Genomic DNA, 15157 nt, shown 5'->3' with positions numbered 1-15157 from the left:
GATTTGGAATCAAAAATGCAGTTCAAGGATCGAGGTCACAATTCCAGTCTGAGGTCACAATTCCTGTTTGGAATCTCAACTGCAATTCAAGGCTCGAGGTCACAAATCCAGTCTGAGGTCATAATTCAGGTTTGGAATCACAATTGCAGTTTAAGGCTCGAGTTCACAATTCCAATCCGAGGTCACAATTCCTGTTTGGAATCACAATGGCAGTTCATGGCTCGAGGTCACAATTGCAGTCCGAGGTCACAATTCCTGTTTGGAATCATAATGACAGTTCAACGCTCGAGGTCTCAATTCCAGGCTGAGGTCACAATTTCGATTTGGAATTACAATGGCAGTTCAAGGCTCGAAGTCACAATTACAATTTAGAATCACAATTGCAGTTCAAGGCTTGAGGTCACCATTACTGTCTGACGTCAAAATTTCTGTATGGAATCACAATTGCAGTTAAAGGATCGAGGTCACAAATCCAGTCTGAGGTCACAATTCTTGTTTGGAATCACAATTGCAGTTCAAGGCTGAAGTTCTCAATTCCAATCTGAGGCCGCAATTCCGGTTTGGAATCACAATTAATGTACCAGGCTCGATGTCATAATTGCCGTCTTGGGTCACAATACCTGTATGGAATCAGAACTGCTGTTCATTGCTTGAGGTCAGGATTCTCGTCAGAGGCCCCAATTAAGTTTTGGAATCAAAACTGCAGTTCAAGGCATGGTTTAACAATTCCAGTCTGAGGACAAAATTCCCGTTTAGAATCAAAAGTGCAGCTCAAGGCTCGAGGTCAAAATTACAGTTTGCAATCACAACTGCAGTTCAAGATTTGAGGTCACCTTTATTGTCTGAGGTCAAAAATTCTGTTTTGAATCAAAATTGCAGTTCAAGGCCCGAGGTCACAATTCCAATCTGAAGTCACAATTCCGGTTTGGAATCACAATTGCATTTCAAGGCTCGAGATCACAATTCCAGTCTGAGGCAACAATACCGGTTGGGAACCCCAACTGCCGTTCATTGCTCGAGGTCAAAATACCAGTCTGACGACCCAATTGCAGTTTCGTATCACAACTGTAGCTCAAGGCTCGAAGTCAAAATTCCAGTCTGAGGTCACAATTCCACTATGGAATCACAATTGCAGTTCAAAGCTCAGGGTCACAATTCCAGTCTGAGGTCACAATTCCAGTTTAGAATTACAATTGCAGATCAAGGCTTGAGCTCACTATTCCAGTTTGGAATAACAAGTTCATTTCTATATCACAATTCCTTTCTAAGCTCACAATACCTGTTTGGAATCACAATTGCAGATCAAGGCTTGATGTCAAAATTCCAGTCTGATCTCAGAATTCTAGTTTGGAATCAAAAGTGCAGATCAAGGCTTGAGGTCCCAATTCCAGTCTGCGGTCACAATTCCGGTTTGGAATCACAAATGCAGTGCAAGGCTAGAGGTCACATTTCCACTGTGGAATCACAATTGCAGTTCAAAGCTCAGGGTCAAAATTCCAGCCTGAGCTCACAATTCCAGTTTGGAATTACAATTGCAGATCAAGGCTTGAGCTCACAATTCCAGTTTGGAATCACAATTCCTCTACTATGCCACAATTAGAGACTGAGGGCAGAATTCCAGTTTGGAATCACAATTCCATTTGATGTCATAATTCTAGTCTGAGCTCACAATTCCAGTTTGGAATCAAAACTGCAAATCAAGGCTTGAGGTCCCAATTCCAGTCTGAGGTCACAATTCCACTTTGCAATCACAATTGAAGAGCAAGGCTAGAGGTCACAATTCCACTATGGAATCACAATTGCAGTTCAAAGCTCAGGGTCACAATTCCAGTCTGAGGTCACAATTCCAGTTTGGAATTACAATTGCAGATCAAGGCTTGAGCTCACAATTCCAGTTTGGAATCACAATTCCTCTACTATGTCACAATTAGAGACTGAGGGCAGAATTCCAGTTTGGAATCACAATTCCATTTTATGTCACAATTCCAGTCGGAACTCACAATTCCAGTTTGGAATCAAAATTGCAGATCAAGGATTGAGCTCAAAATTCCAGTTTGGAATCACAAGTTCATTTCTATATCAGAAGTCCTTGCTTTACTCACAATACAAGTTTGGAATCACAATTCCGCTTTTATATCTCCATTCCAGTCTGCGGTCACAATTTCGATTTAGAATCACAATTGCAGTGCAAGGCTAGAGGTCACTATTACACTATGGAATCACAATTGCAGTTCAAAGTTCACGGTCACAATTCCAATCTGAGGTCACAATTCCAGTTTGGAATTACAATTGCAGATCAAGGCTTGAGCTCACAATTCCAGTTTGGAATCACAAGTTCATTTCTATATCACAATTCCTTTCAAAGCTCACAATTCCTGATTGGAATCAAAATTCCTCTACTATGTCACAATTAGAGACAGAGGGCAGAATTCCAGTTTGGAATCACAATTCCATTTCATGTCAAAATTCCAGTCTGAGCTCACAATTCCCGTTTGGAATCACAATTATATTTCAAGGCTTGAGGTCCCAATTCCAGTCTGCGGTGACAATTCTGGTTTGGAATCACAATTGCAGTGCAAGGCTAGAGGTCACAATTCCACTATGGAATCACAATTGCAGTTCAAAGCTCAGGGTCACAATTCCAGTCTGAGGTCACAATTCCAATTTGGACTTACAATTGCAGATCAAGGCTTGAGCTCACAATTCCAGTTTGGAATCACAATTTCATTTCTATATCACAATTCCATTCTAAGCTCACAATTCCTGATTGGAATCAGAATTCCTCTACTATGCCACAATTAGAGACTGAGGGCAGAATTCCAGTTTGGAATCACAATTCCATTTGATGTCACAGTTCCAGTCTGAGCTCACAATTCCAGTTTGGAATCAAAATTGTACATCAAGGCTTGAGGTCCAAATTGCAGTCTGCGGTGACAATTCCGGTTTGGAATCACAATTGCAGTGCAAGGCTAGAGGTCACAATTCCACTATGGAATCAAAATTGCAGTTCAAAGCTCAGGGTCACAATTCCAGTCTGAGGTCACAATTCCAGTTTGGAATTACAATTGCAGATCAAATCTTGAGCTCACTATTCCAGTTTGGAATCACAAGTTCATTTCTATAACACAATTCCTTGCTGAGCTCACTATACATGTTTGGAATCACAATTCCACTTCTATGTCCCCATTCCAATCTGCGGTCACAATTCCGGTTTGGAATCACAATTGCAGCGCATGGCTAGAGGTCACAATTGCATTATGGAATCAAAATTGCAGTTCAAAGCTCAGCGTCAGAATTCCAGTCTGAGGCCACAATTCCAGTTTGGAATTACAATTGCAGATCAAGGCTTGAGCTCACAATACCTGTTTGGAATCACAATTGCCGATCAATGATTGATGTCAAAATTCCAGTCTGTTCTCAGAATTTCAGTTTGGAATCAAAATTCCATTTGATATCACAATTCCAGTCTGAGCTCACAATTCCAGTTTGGAATCAAAATTGCAGATCAAGGCTTGAGCTCACCATTCCAGTTTGGAATCACAAGTTCATTTCTATATATGAATTTTTTTCTAAGCTCACAATACCTGTTTGGAATCACCATTGCCGATCAATGATTGATGTCAAAATTCCAGTCTGTTCTCAGAATTTCAGTTTGGAATCAAGATTCCATTTGATGTCACAATTCCAGTCTGAGCTCACAATTCCAGTTTGGAATCAAAATTGCAGATCAAGGCTTGAGCTCACCATTTCAGTCTGCGTTCACAATTCCAGTTTGGAATCACAATTGCAGTGTAAGGCTAGAGGTATCAATTCCACTATGGAATCACAATTGCAGTTCAAAGCTCAGTGTCACAATTCCAGTCTGAGGTCACAATTCCACTATGGAATCACAATTGCAGTTCAAAGCTCAGGGTCGCAATTCCAGTCTGAGTTCACAATTCCAGTTTGGAATCAAAATTGCAGATCAAGGCTTGAGGTCCCAATTACAGTCTGCGGTCACAATTCTGGTTTGGAATCACAATTGCAGTGCAAGGCTTGCGGTCACAATTCCGATTTGGAATCACAATTTCATTTCTGTATCACAATTCCTTTCTAAGCTCACAATTCCTGATTGGAATCACAATTTCACTACTATGTCACAATTAGAGACTGAGGGCAGAATTCCAGTTTGGAATCAAAATTGCAGATCAAGGCTTGGAGGTCCCAATTCCAGTCTGCGGTCACAATTCCGGATTGGAATGAGAATTGCAGTGCAAGGCTTGAGGTCACAATTCCACTATGGAATCACAATTGCAGTTCAAAGCTCAGGGTCACAATTCCAATCTGAGGTCACAATTCCAGTTTGGAATTACAATTGCAGATCAAGGCTTGAGCTCACAATTCCAGTTTGGGATCACAAATCCATTTTATGTCACAATTCCCGTCTGAGCTCAAAATTCCAGTTTGGAATCAAAATTGCAGATCAAGGCTTGTGGTCCCAATTCCAGTCTGAGCTCAAAATTCCGGTTTGGAATCACAACTGCAGTGAAAGGCTAGATGTCACATTTCCACTATGCATTCAGAAATGCAATTCAAAGCTAAGGGTCACAATTCAAGTCTGAGGTCACAATTCCAGTTTGGAATTACAATTGCAGATCAACGCTTGAGCTCACAATTCCAGTTTGGAATCACAGTTTCATTTCTATATCACAATTCCTTTATAAGCTCACAATTCCTGATTGGAATCACAATTCCTCTACTATGTCACAATTAGAGACTGAGGGCAGAATTGCAGTTTGGAATCACAATTCCATTTGATGTCACAGTTCCAGTCTGAGTTCACAATTCCAGTTTGGAATCAAAATTGCACATCAAGGCTTGAGGTTCCAATTACCGTCTGCAGTCACAATTCCGAATTGGAATCACAATTGCAGCGCAAGTCTTGATATCACATTTCAACTATGGAATGAGAAATGTAATTCAAAGCTCTGGGTCACAATTCCAGTCTGAGGACACAATTCCGGTTTGCAATTACAATAGCAGATCAAGGCTTGAGCTCACAATTCCAGTTTGGAATCACAATTTCATTTCTATATCACAATTCCTTACTGAGCTCACAATACATGTTTGGAATCACAATTCCACTTCTATGGCCCCATTCCAATCTGTGGTCACAATTCCGGTTTGGAATCACAATTCCATGTTATGTCATAATTTCAGTCTGAGCTCACAATTCCAGTTTGGAATCACAATTACATCTCAAGGCTTGAGGTAAAAATTCCAGTCTGAGATCACAATCCCGGTTTGGAATCACAATTGCCGTGCAAGGCTTGAGGTCACAATTCCATTATGGAATCACAATTGCAGTTCAAAGCTCAGGGTCACAATTCCAGTCTGAGGTCACAATTCCAGTTTGGATTTACAATTGCAGATCACATCTTGAGCTCACTATTCCAGTTTGGAATCACAAGTTCATTTCTATATCACAATTCCTTGCTGAGCTCACTATACATGTTTGGAATCACAATTCCACTTCTATGTCCCCATTCCAATCTGAGATCACAATTCTGGTTTGGAATCACAATTGCAGTGCAAGGCTAGATATCAAAATTTCGATATGGAATCACAATTGCAGTTCAAAGCTCAGGGTCACAATTCCAGTCTGAGGTCACAATTCTAGTATGGAAATACAATTGCAGATCAAGGCTTGAGCTCACAATTCCAGTTTGGAATCACAATTTCATTTCCATATCACAATTCCTTTCTAAGCTCACAATTCCTGATTGGAATCACAATTCCTCTACTATGTCACAATTAGAGACTGAGGGCAGAATTCCAGTTTGGAATCACAATTCCATTTGATGTCACAATTCCAGTGTGAGCTCACAATTCCAGTTTGGAATCAAAATTGCACAACAAGGCTTGAGATTCCAATTACAGTCTGCGGTCACAATTCCCAACTGGAATCACAATTGCAGTGCAAGGATAGATGTCACATTTCCACTATGGAATCAGAAATGCAGTTCAAAGCTCAGGGTCACAATTCCAGTCTGAGCTCACAATTCCAGTTTGGAATCACAATTACAGATCAAGGCTTGAGGTCCCAATCAGAGTTTGCGGTCACAATTCCGGTTTGGAATCACAATTGCAGTGCAAGGCTTGAGGTCACAATTCCAGTTTGGAATCACAATTTCATTTCTATATCAGAATTCCTTTCTAAACTCACAGTTCCTGATTGGAATCACAATTCCTCTACTATGTCACAATTAGAGACTGAGGGCAGAATTGCAGTTTGGAATCACAATTCTATTTGATGTCACAATTCCAGTCTGAGCTCACAATTCCAGTTTGGAATCAAAATGGCAGATCAAGGCTTGAGGTCCCAATTCCAGTCTGTGGTGACAATTCCGGTTTGGAATTACAATTGCAGTGCAAGGCTAGAGGTCACAATTCCACTATGGAATCAAAATTGCAGTTCAAAGCTCAGGGTCACAATTCCAGTCTGAGGTCACAATTCCAGTTTGGAATTACAATTGCAGATCAAATCTTGAGCTCACTATTCCAGTTTGGAATCACAAGTTCATTTCTATAACACAATTCCTTGCTGAGCTCACTATACATGTTTGGAATCACAATTCCACTTCTATGTCCCCATTCCAATCTGCGGTCACAATTCTGGTTTGGAATCACAATTGCAGCGCATGGCTAGAGGTCACAATTGCATTATGGAATCAAAATTGCAGTTCAAAGCTCAGCGTCAGAATTCCAGTCTGAGGCCACAATTCCAGTTTGGAATTACAATTGCAGATCAAGGCTTGAGCTCACAATACCTGTTTGGAATCACAATTGCCGATCAATAATTGATGTCAAAATTCCAGTCTGTTCTCAGAATTTCAGTTTGGAATCAAAATTCCATTTGATATCACAATTCCAGTCTGAGCTCACAATTCCAGTTTGGAATCAAAATTGCAGATCAAGGCTTGAGCTCACCATTCCAGTTTGGAATCACAAGTTCATTTCTATATATGAATTTTTTTCTAAGCTCACAATACCTGTTTGGAATCACAATTGCTGATCAATGATTGATGTCAAAATTCCAGTCTGTTCTCAGAATTTCAGTTTGGAATCAAAATTCCATTTGATGTCACAATTCCATTCTGAGCTCACAATTCCAGTTTGGAATCAAAATTGCAGATCAAGGCTTGAGCTCACCATTTCAGTCTGCGTTCACAATTCCAGTTTGGAATCACAATTGCAGTGTAAGGCTAGAGGTATCAATTCCACTATGGAATCACAATTGCATTTCAAAACTCAGAGTCACAATTCCAGTCTGAGGTCACAATTCCACTCTGGAATCACAATTGCAGTTCAAAGCTCAGGGTCACAATTCCAGTCTGAGTTCACAATTCCAGTTTGGTATCAAAATTGCAGATCAAGGCTTGAGGTTCCAATTACCGTCTGTGGTCACAATTCCCGATTGGAATCAAAATTGCAGCGCAAGTCTTGATATCACATTTCAACTATGGAATGAGAAATGTAATTCAAAGCTCAGGGTCACGATTCCAATCTGAGCTCCCAATTCCAGTTTGGAATCAAAATGGCAGATCAAGGCTTGAGGTCCCAATTCCAGTCTGCGTTCAAAATTCCAGTTTGGAATCACAATTGCAGTGCAAGGCTTGAGGTCACAATTCCACTATGGAATCAGAATTGCCGTTCAAAGCTCAGGGTCACAATTCCAGTCTGAGGTCACAATTCCGGTTTGCAATTACAATAGCAGATCAAGGCTTGAGCTCACAATTCCAGTTTGGAATCACAATTTCATTTCTATATCACAATTCCTTGCTGAGCTCACAATACATGATTGGAATCACAATTCCACTTCTATGTCCCCATTCCAATCTGCGGTCACAATTCCGATTTAGAATCACAACTGCAGTGCAGGCTATAATCACTATTCCACTATGGAATCACAATTGCAATTCAAAGATCAGAGTCACAATTCCAGTCTGAGGCCACAATTCCAGTTTGGAATTACAATTGCAGATTAAGGCTTGAGCTCAAAATTCCAGTTTGGGATGAAAAGTCCATTTGATGTCACAATTCCAGTCTGAGCTCACAATTCTATTTTGGAAACTAAATTGCAGATAAAGGCTTTAGTTCCCAGTTCCAGTCTGCGGTCAAAATTCCGGTTTGGAATCACAATTGCAGTGCAAGGCTAGAGGTCACAATTCCACTATGGAATCACAATTGCAGTTCAAAGCTCAGGGTCACAATTCCAGTCTGAGGTCACAATTCCTGTCTGCAATTAGAATATCAGATCAAGGATTGAGCTCACAATTCCAGTTTGGAATCACAATTCCATTTTATGTCACAATTCCAGTCTGAGCTCACAATTCCAGTTTGGAATAAAAATTGCACATCAAGACTTGAGGTACCAAATACAGCCTGAGGTCACAATTCCGGTTTGGAATCACAATTGCAGTGCAAGGCTAGCGGTCGTAATTCCACTATGGTATAAAAATTGCAGATAAAGGCTTGAGGTCCCAATTCCAGTCTGAGGTCACAATTCCAGTTTAGAATTACAATTGCAGATCAAGGCTTGAGCTCACAATTCCAGTTTGGAATCACAAGTTCATTTCTATATCACAATTTTTTTCTAAGCTCACAATACCTGTTTGGAATCACAATTGCCGATCATTGATTGATGTCAAAATTCCAATCTGATCTCAGAATTCCAGTTTGGAATGAAAAGTCCATTTGATGTCACAATTCCAGTCTGAGCTCACAATTCCAGTTTGGAATCAAAATTATATTTCAAGGCTTGAGGTCCCAATTCCAGTCTGCGGTCACAATTCCGGTTTGGAATCACAATTGCAGTGCAAGGCTAGAGGTCACAATTTGGCTATGGAATCACAATTGCAGTTAAAGGCTCAGTGTCACAATTCAAGTCTGAGGTCACAGTTCCAGTTTGGAATTAGAATTGTAGATCAAGGCTTGAGCTCACAATTCCAGTTTGGAATCACAATTTCATTTCTATATCACAATTCCATTCTAAGCTCACAGTTCCTGATTGGAATCACAATTCCTCTACTATGCCACAATTAGAGACTGAGGGCAGAATTCCAGTTTGGAATCACAATTCCATTTGATGTCACAATTCCCGTCTGAGCTCACAATTCCAGTTTGGAATCAAAATTGCAGATCAAGGCTTGTGGTCCCAATTCCAGTCTGAGCTCAAAATTCCGGTTTGGAATCACAACTGCAGTGAAAGGCTAGATGTCACATTTCCACTATGCATTCAGAAATGCAATTCAAAGCTAAGGGTCACAATTCCAGTCTGAGGTCACAATTCCAGTTTGGAATTACAATTGCAGATCAACGCTTGAGCTCACAATTCCAGTTTGGAATCACAGTTTCATTTCTATATCACAATTCCTTTATAAGCTCACAATTCCTGATTGGAATCACAATTCCTCTACTATGTCACAATTAGAGACTGAGGGCAGAATTGCAGTTTGGAATCACAATTCCATTTGATGTCACAGTTCCAGTCTGAGTTCACAATTCCAGTTTGGAATCAAAATTGCACATCAAGGCTTGAGGTTCCAATTACCGTCTGCAGTCACAATTCCGAATTGGAATCACAATTGCAGCGCAAGTCTTGATATCACATTTCAACTATGGAATGAGAAATGTAATTCAAAGCTCTGGGTCACAATTCCAGTCTGAGGACACAATTCCGGTTTGCAATTACAATAGCAGATCAAGGCTTGAGCTCACAATTCCAGTTTGGAATCACAATTTCATTTCTATATCACAATTCCTTACTGAGCTCACAATACATGTTTGGAATCACAATTCCACTTCTATGGCCCCATTCCAATCTGTGGTCACAATTCCGGTTTGGAATCACAATTCCATGTTATGTCATAATTTCAGTCTGAGCTCACAATTCCAGTTTGGAATCACAATTACATCTCAAGGATTGAGGTAAAAATTCCAGTCTGAGATCACAATCCCGGTTTGGAATCACAATTGCCGTGCAAGGCTTGAGGTCACAATTCCATTATGGAATCACAATTGCAGTTCAAAGCTCAGGGTCACAATTCCAGTCTGAGGTCACAATTCCAGTTTGGATTTACAATTGCAGATCACATCTTGAGCTCACTATTCCAGTTTGGAATCACAAGTTCATTTCTATATCACAATTCCTTGCTGAGCTCACTATACATGTTTGGAATCACAATTCCACTTCTATGTCCCCATTCCAATCTGAGATCACAATTCTGGTTTGGAATCACAATTGCAGTGCAAGGCTAGATATCAAAATTTCGATATGGAATCACAATTGCAGTTCAAAGCTCAGGGTCACAATTCCAGTCTGAGGTCACAATTCTAGTATGGAAATACAATTGCAGATCAAGGCTTGAGCTCACAATTCCAGTTTGGAATCACAATTTCATTTCCATATCACAATTCCTTTCTAAGCTCACAATTCCTGATTGGAATCACAATTCCTCTACTATGTCACAATTAGAGACTGAGGGCAGAATTCCAGTTTGGAATCACAATTCCATTTGATGTCACAATTCCAGTGTGAGCTCACAATTCCAGTTTGGAATCAAAATTGCACATCAAGGCTTGAGATTCCAATTACAGTCTGCGGTCACAATTCCCAACTGGAATCACAATTGCAGTGCAAGGATAGATGTCACATTTCCACTATGGAATCAGAAATGCAGTTCAAAGCTCAGGGTCACAATTCCAGTCTGAGCTCACAATTCCAGTTTGGAATCACAATTACAGATCAAGGCTTGAGGTCCCAATCAGAGTTTGCGGTCACAATTCCGGTTTGGAATCACAATTGCAGTGCAAGGCTTGAGGTCACAATTCCAGTTTGGAATCACAATTTCATTTCTATATCAGAATTCCTTTCTAAACTCACAGTTCCTGATTGGAATCACAATTCCTCTACTATGTCACAATTAGAGACTGAGGGCAGAATTGCAGTTTGGAATCACAATTCTATTTGATGTCACAATTCCAGTCTGAGCTCACAATTCCAGTTTGGAATCAAAATGGCAGATCAAGGCTTGAGGTCCCAATTCCAGTCTGTGGTGACAATTCCGGTTTGGAATTACAATTGCAGTGCAAGGCTAGAGGTCACAATTCCACTATGGAATCAAAATTGCAGTTCAAAGCTCAGGGTCACAATTCCAGTCTGAGGTCACAATTCCAGTTTGGAATTACAATTGCAGATCAAATCTTGAGCTCACTATTCCAGTTTGGAATCACAAGTTCATTTCTATAACACAATTCCTTGCTGAGCTCACTATACATGTTTGGAATCACAATTCCACTTCTATGTCCCCATTCCAATCTGCGGTCACAATTCTGGTTTGGAATCACAATTGCAGCGCATGGCTAGAGGTCACAATTGCATTATGGAATCAAAATTGCAGTTCAAAGCTCAGCGTCAGAATTCCAGTCTGAGGCCACAATTCCAGTTTGGAATTACAATTGCAGATCAAGGCTTGAGCTCACAATACCTGTTTGGAATCACAATTGCCGATCAATAATTGATGTCAAAATTCCAGTCTGTTCTCAGAATTTCAGTTTGGAATCAAAATTCCATTTGATATCACAATTCCAGTCTGAGCTCACAATTCCAGTTTGGAATCAAAATTGCAGATCAAGGCTTGAGCTCACCATTCCAGTTTGGAATCACAAGTTCATTTCTATATATGAATTTTTTTCTAAGCTCACAATACCTGTTTGGAATCACAATTGCCGATCAATGATTGATGTCAAAATTCCAGTCTGTTCTCAGAATTTCAGTTTGGAATCAAAATTCCATTTGATGTCACAATTCCAGTCTGAGCTCACAATTCCAGTTTGGAATCAAAATTGCAGATCAAGGCTCGAGCTCACCATTTCAGTCTGCGTTCACAATTCCAGTTTGGAATCACAATTGCAGTGTAAGGCTAGAGGTATCAATTCCACTATGGAATCACAATTGCATTTCAAAACTCAGAGTCACAATTCCAGTCTGAGGTCACAATTCCACTCTGGAATCACAATTGCAGTTCAAAGCTCAGGGTCACAATTCCAGTCTGAGTTCACAATTCCAGTTTGGTATCAAAATTGCAGATCAAGGCTTGAGGTTCCAATTACCGTCTGTGGTCACAATTCCCGATTGGAATCAAAATTGCAGCGCAAGTCTTGATATCACATTTCAACTATGGAATGAGAAATGTAATTCAAAGCTCAGGGTCACAATTCCAATCTGAGCTCCCAATTCCAGTTTGGAATCAAAATGGCAGATCAAGGCTTGAGGTCCCAATTCCAGTCTGCGTTCAAAATTCCAGTTTGGAATCACAATTGCAGTGCAAGGCTTGAGGTCACAATTCCACTATGGAATCAGAATTGCCGTTCAAAGCTCAGGGTCACAATTCCAGTCTGAGGTCACAATTCCGGTTTGCAATTAGAATATCAGATCAAGGCTTGAGCTCACAATTCCAGTTTGGAATCACAATTTCATTTCTATATCACAATTCCTTGCTGAGCTCACAATACATGATTGGAATCACAATTCCACTTCTATGTCCCCATTCCAATCTGCGGTCACAATTCCGATTTAGAATCACAACTGCAGTGCAGGCTATAATCACTATTCCACTATGGAATCACAATTGCAATTCAAAGATCAGAGTCACAATTCCAGTCTGAGGCCACAATTCCAGTTTGGAATTACAATTGCAGATTAAGGCTTGAGCTCAAAATTCCAGTTTGGGATGAAAAGTCCATTTGATGTCACAATTCCAGTCTGAGCTCACAATTCTATTTTGGAAACTAAATTGCAGATAAAGGCTTTAGTTCCCAGTTCCAGTCTGCGGTCAAAATTCCGGTTTGGAATCACAATTGCAGTGCAAGGCTAGAGGTCACAATTCCACTATGGAATCACAATTGCAGTTCAAAGCTCAGGGTCACAATTCCAGTCTGAGGTCACAATTCCTGTCTGCAATTAGAATATCAGATCAAGGATTGAGCTCACAATTCCAGTTTGGAATCACAATTCCATTTTATGTCACAATTCCAGTCTGAGCTCACAATTCCAGTTTGGAATAAAAATTGCACATCAAGACTTGAGGTACCAAATACAGCCTGAGGTCACAATTCCGGTTTGGAATCACAATTGCAGTGCAAGGCTAGCGGTCGTAATTCCACTATGGTATAAAAATTGCAGATAAAGGCTTGAGGTCCCAATTCCAGTCTGAGGTCACAATTCCAGTTTAGAATTACAATTGCAGATCAAGGCTTGAGCTCACAATTCCAGTTTGGAATCACAAGTTCATTTCTATATCACAATTTTTTTCTAAGCTCACAATACCTGTTTGGAATCACAATTGCCGATCATTGATTGATGTCAAAATTCCAATCTGATCTCAGAATTCCAGTTTGGAATGAAAAGTCCATTTGATGTCACAATTCCAGTCTGAGCTCACAATTCCAGTTTGGAATCAAAATTATATTTCAAGGCTTGAGGTCCCAATTCCAGTCTGCGGTCACAATTCCGGTTTGGAATCACAATTGCAGTGCAAGGCTAGAGGTCACAATTTGGCTATGGAATCACAATTGCAGTTAAAGGCTCAGTGTCACAATTCAAGTCTGAGGTCACAGTTCCAGTTTGGAATTAGAATTGTAGATCAAGGCTTGAGCTCACAATTCCAGTTTGGAATCACAATTTCATTTCTATATCACAATTCCATTCTAAGCTCACAGTTCCTGATTGGAATCACAATTCCTCTACTATGCCACAATTAGAGACTGAGGGCAGAATTCCAGTTTGGAATCACAATTCCATTTGATGTCACAATTCCCGTCTGAGCTCAAAATTCCAGTTTGGAATCAAAATTGCAGATCAAGGCTTGTGGTCCCAATTCCAGTCTGAGCTCAAAATTCCGGTTTGGAATCACAACTGCAGTGAAAGGCTAGATGTCACATTTCCACTATGCATTCAGAAATGCAATTCAAAGCTAAGGGTCACAATTCCAGTCTGAGGTCACAATTCCAGTTTGGAATTACAATTGCAGATCAACGCTTGAGCTCACAATTCCAGTTTGGAATCACAGTTTCATTTCTATATCACAATTCCTTTATAAGCTCACAATTCCTGATTGGAATCACAATTCCTCTACTATGTCACAATTAGAGACTGAGGGCAGAATTGCAGTTTGGAATCACAATTCCATTTGATGTCACAGTTCCAGTCTGAGCTCACAATTCCAGTTTGGAATCAAAATTGCACATCAAGGCTTGAGGTTCCAATTACCGTCTGCAGTCACAATTCCGAATTGGAATCACAATTGCAGCGCAAGTCTTGATATCACATTTCAACTATGGAATGAGAAATGTAATTCAAAGCTCAGGGTCACAATTCCAGTCTGAGGACACAATTCCGGTTTGCAATTACAATAGCAGATCAAGGCTTGAGCTCACAATTCCAGTTTGGAATCACAATTTCATTTCTATATCACAATTCCTTACTGAGCTCACAATACATGTTTGGAATCACAATTCCACTTCTATGGCCCCATTCCAATCTGTGGTCACAATTCCGGTTTGGAATCACAATTCCATGTTATGTCATAATTTCAGTCTGAGCTCACAATTCCAGTTTGGAATCACAATTACATCTCAAGGCTTGAGGTAAAAATTCCAGTCTGAGATCACAATCCCGGTTTGGAATCACAATTGCCGTGCAAGGCTTGAGGTCACAATTCCATTATGGAATCACAATTGCAGTTCAAAGCTCAGGGTCACAATTCCAGTCTGAGGTCACAATTCCAGTTTGGATTTACAATTGCAGATCACATCTTGAGCTCACTATTCCAGTTTGGAATCACAAGTTCATTTCTATATCACAATTCCTTGCTGAGCTCACTATACATGTTTGGAATCACAATTCCACTTCTATGTCCCCATTCCAATCTGAGATCACAATTCTGGTTTGGAATCACAATTGCAGTGCAAGGCTAGATATCAAAATTTCGATATGGAATCACAATTGCAGTTCAAAGCTCAGGGTCACAATTCCAGTCTGAGGTCACAATTCTAGTATGGAAATACAATTGCAGATCAAGGCTTGAGCTCACAATTCCAGTTTGGAATCACAATT

This window comes from Sturnus vulgaris, unplaced genomic scaffold (assembly GCF_052056855.1).
Source record: "Sturnus vulgaris isolate bStuVul1 unplaced genomic scaffold, bStuVul1.hap1 Scaffold_375, whole genome shotgun sequence".
NCBI lineage: Eukaryota > Metazoa > Chordata > Aves > Passeriformes > Sturnidae > Sturnus > Sturnus vulgaris.
The sequence above is the reverse complement of the archived record's forward strand: the minus strand, read 5'-3'. Positions refer to the sequence as shown.